Genomic DNA, 4,667 nt, shown 5'->3' on the forward strand with positions numbered 1-4,667 from the left:
CACCACTGGTGATCGTCGAGGGGACACTGAATAGTGCACGGTACATCCAAACCGTCATCGAACCCATCGTTCTACCATTCCTAGACCGGCAAGGGAACTTGCTGTTCCAACAGGACAATGCACGTCCGCATGTATCCCGTGCCACCCAACGTGCTCTAGAAGGTGTAAGTCAACTACCCTGGCCAGCAAGATCTCCGGATCTGTCCCCCATTGAGCATGTTTGGGACTGGATGAAGCGTCGTCTCACGCGGTCTGCACGTCCAGCACGAACGCTGGTCCAACTGAGGCGCCAGGTGGAAATGGCATGGCAAGCCGTTCCACAGGACTACACCCAGTATCTCTACGATCGTCTCCATGGGTGAATAGCAGCCTGCATTGCTGCGAAAGGTGGATATACACTGTACTAGTGCCGACATTGTGCATGCTCTGTTGCCTGTGTCTATGTGCCTGTGGTTCTGTCAGTGTGATCATGTGATGTATCTGACCCCAGGAATGTGTCAATAAAGTTTCCCCTTCCTGGGACAATGAATTCACGGTGTTCTTATTTCAATTTCCAGGAGTGTACATCTACATATTCTCCTCAAGCCACCGTACGGTGCGTTTCGGAGGGTAACCTCTACCACTACTAGTTATTTCCTTTCCTGTTCCGCTCGTAAATAGAGCGAGTACGTTCCTATGGGACCAAACTGATGGAGTCATCGGTCCCTAGCCTAACACATTACTTAATCTAACTTAAGCTAAGTTACGCTAAGGAAAACACACACACACCCATGTCCGAGGGAGGACTCGAACCTCCGATGGGCGTGGCGGCGGAGGGGGGGGGGGGGGAGGGCCCTCGAACCGGGGCAAGGCGCCCCAGACCCCGCACGGCTATGCAGTGCGGCGCCGGTTCTCTAAATTTTCTCAATAGTGTTTCTTCTAGGGATTCATATCTGTGTTCCTGAAGCATCTCTATACCACTTACCTGTTATTAAAACCTAAAACAAACTAAACTGCCGCCGAACAGGCCATGAAGGCCCAACAGTACCGACCGGCCGCCGTGTCATCCTCAGCCCACAGGCGTCACTGGATGTGGATATGAAGGGCATGTGATCAGCACACCGCTCTCCCAGCCATAAGTCAGTTTACGAGTCTGGAGCCGCTACTTCTCAACCAAGTAGCTCCTCAGTTTGCCCCTCAAGGGCTGAGTGCATCCCGCTTGCCAACATCGCTAGGAAGACGGGATGGTCACCCATCCAAGTGCTAGCCCAGCCCGACAGCACTTAGCTTCGGTGATCTAACGGGAACCGGTGTTACCACTGCGGGATGGCCATTGGCGTTTTCCAAAGCTAGCGGTAACAAATCTAGCAACCCACTTCTGAACTGCTAAGATATCTTTCTTCAGTCCGATCTGGTACGGATCCCAAACACTCGAGCAATACTCAAGAATACGTCGCACCATCGTTCTATATGCGGTCTCCTTTACAGGTGAACCACTCTTTCCTCAAATTCTCCCAATAAAACGAAGACGACCATACGCCTTCCTACCGCATTTCTCACATGCTCGTTCCATCTCATATCGCTTTGCAACGATACGCCCAGATATTTAAACGACCTGACTGTGTCAAGCAGGACTCTAATGATACCGTATCCAAACATTACAGGTTTGATCTTCGTACTCATCCGTATTACCTTACATTTTTCCACATTTAGGGCTAGCTTCCATTCATAACACCAACTGGAAATTTTGTCTAAGTCATATTGCATCTTCCTATAGTCATTCAACTTCGATACCTTACCGTACACCACGGCTTCATCAGCAAACAACGGCAGATTACTGCCCACTCTGTCCACCAAATCATTTACGTATATAGAGATCAACAGCGGTCCCATCGCACTTCGCTGGGGCACTCCTGGCGATACCCACATCTCTGATGAACACTCGTCGTCGAGGACACCATACTGGATTCTATTACTTAAGAAGTCTTCGGGCCACTCACACACAGGGTGACGATTAGTGAACTACATGAAATAAAATCATCATAACTTGTGAACGGTTTGCGTTGGGACGTTCAATCTCCACGGCTGGCCGCGGGGCATGATGGGAATTAGTATGCGCTGTACGGTTTGGTTTAGTGACGAAGCCCACTTTTACTGGGATGGGTTCGTCAATAAGCAAAACTGGCGCTTTTGGGGGAATGAGATTACGCATTTCGCCATCGAGAAGTCTCTTCACCCTCACCGGGTGACTGTGTGGTGTGCAATATCCAGTCACAGAATAATCGATGCGACATTCCTTGATGATACGGTGACTACCGAATGGTACGTGAAGGTTATGGAAGGTGATTTCATCCCCATGATACAAAGTGACATCGATTTCGGCAAGATGTGGGTCATGCAAGACGGGGATCGACCTCATCGAAGCAGGAGAGTGTCTGACATCTTGGAGGAGTACTTTTGTGACCACATTCTGGCTCTGGGGTACCCAGAGGCCACTGGCATGGGCCTCGATTGGCCGCCGCATTCTGCGGATCTGAATAAATGTGACTCCTTTTTGTGTGGCTATATTAAAGACAAACTGTACAGCAATAACCCCAAAACCATTGCTGAGCTGAAAGCGGCCATTGAGGAAGTCATCGACAGCATCAATGTTCCGACACTTCAATGGGTCATGCAGAATTTCGCTATTCTACTGAGACACATTATCATCAGTGATGGCAGGCATATCGAACACGTCATAACCTAAATCCGATTACATGTTGAATAAAGTGTGTGGACGCCGTAGTATGTAACTAATTTACGTTTTTTTCATATAGTTCAATAATTGTCACCCTGTATCTGTGAACTACTCCATAAGGTCGTACCTTCGTTAACAGCCTGCAATGGGAAACCACGTCAAATGCTTTCCGGAAATCTAGAAATATGGAATCTGTTTGCTGCCCTTCATCCATAGTTCGCATATATCATGTGATAAAGGGCAATCTGAGTTTCGCACGAGCGATGCCTTCTAAAAGCATGCTGATTCGAGGACATAAGGCTTCTCAAGAAAGTTTATGATATTCAAGCTGAGAACATGTTCAAGGATTCTGCAGCAAACAGAAGTTAGAAATATTAGTCTATAATTTTGCGGGTTCGTTCTTTTACCCTTCTTGTATACTTGAGTCGCCTGCGCCTTTTTCCAGTCGCTTCGGCTTCGTACTGGGCGAGAGATTCGCGATGAATGCAAGCTAGGGGAAGGGCCAATGCCGTAGAGTACTCTTTGTAAAATCGAACTGGGATTCCATACGTGACTGACGATTTATTTGCTTTCAAATCTTTCAGTTGCTATTCAACGCCAGGGATGCTTATTACTATGTCGTCCATACGAGAGTGTGACCGATGGTGAAATGACGGCATGTTTGTACGATTGTCCTGTGTGAACGATTTCTTGAATGTGAAATTTAAAACTTCGGCTTTCATTTTGCTATCTTCAACTACCGCACCAGACAAGGGACTGAATGGAAGCCTTAGACTCGCTTAGGATATTACGCAACACCAGACTTCATCAACCGTAGTGGCTCGTGAGTGGCGGCGTACCAGTTGCTCGGCAACCCATGACCAGACGTTTTCAGTGGGTGTGGCAGTTAGAGAACGTGCTCGCCAAGACAACAGTCGAAGACCCTCCGTAACGTGGGGTGGGGGGGGGAGGGGGGGATTGAGGTGGGTCAGGACAAGGACAACACGGTCTTGCGTTATCTTGTTGAGAGATAACATCACAGAAGCCATGAAGTCACGACGCAGTAACCGGCATTAACCCATAAGAAATTTAACGGTGGCTTTCCTAGTTCCCAGCTGTGTGAACCTCAGGTGACTGTTTGCGTGGCCATCCTCCGCAGCAATCACAGAAGTATTTGTTTTGTAAGTAAAAACCGCCTTTTCTTGCTACACTTTCATTTATTTCTCTCAGACGCGTTTTGCCTTTTTTTACTCTAAGGCATCTTCAGTGGGATCTACAACAACACAGTTTTGTTTTGGTATGTGTTATTTTTAGATTATCAAACGGTTCACGCCGCGTTTTTTATATAAATATGTAATTATTTACGGTTAGTTGGCATCCGCGTTTCCTCTCTTCTCGTCTGGATGTCGCACTACCACTTCATTCCCCAAACATAAGCACATTTTTATACTTCCAACTTTCTCTTTCACCCTGTTCACAATGTTTACCCTTATTTTTGTGGTGCCCCATTACTCTTTTGCCACTAGTTATAGATATTTGTTCGAAAACTGTGCTTTTAAAAACGTAAATATTGTGCGTTCACTATGGGTTTCCTCCTGTTTAGTTTGTTTACCTACATGTTGCCAACCTAACGAAGAATCTGTTAAAAACTAATGGATGTGTGTGATGTCCTTAGGTTAGTTAGGTTTAAGTAGTTCTAAGTTCTAGGGGACTAATAACCTTAGAAGTTAAGTCCCATAGTGCTCAGAGCCATTTGAACCATTTGTCAGAGAGTGGTTGAAAGCTTTGGTGATCAGCTGATTTGAGTTTTGGTTTAAATTTTCTGTGGAGGGGTTCATGGACAAGTGAATGAAAGGGTGTTGGGTGTTTTACTATTATTATAATCATCTTTATGAGTGTTATTCCATTATTTTATCTATTAGTGTAAACAATGTTCCGGATATGAAGTGGTAGTGCAGCCTCCAGACCACAA

At 46.4% G+C, this 4,667-nt stretch overlaps 1 pseudogene; it reads right to left on the bottom strand.

Annotated features, from left to right (window-relative positions):
• Nucleotides 1-1,199: 1,199 nt before the first annotated feature.
• On the bottom strand, nt 1,200-1,317 carry LOC126472123 (5S ribosomal RNA; annotated as a pseudogene).
• Nucleotides 1,318-4,667: the final 3,350 nt, after the last annotated feature.

The sequence above is a fragment of the Schistocerca serialis genome, chromosome 3 (assembly GCF_023864345.2).
Source record: "Schistocerca serialis cubense isolate TAMUIC-IGC-003099 chromosome 3, iqSchSeri2.2, whole genome shotgun sequence".
Classification (NCBI taxonomy): domain Eukaryota; kingdom Metazoa; phylum Arthropoda; class Insecta; order Orthoptera; family Acrididae; genus Schistocerca; species Schistocerca serialis.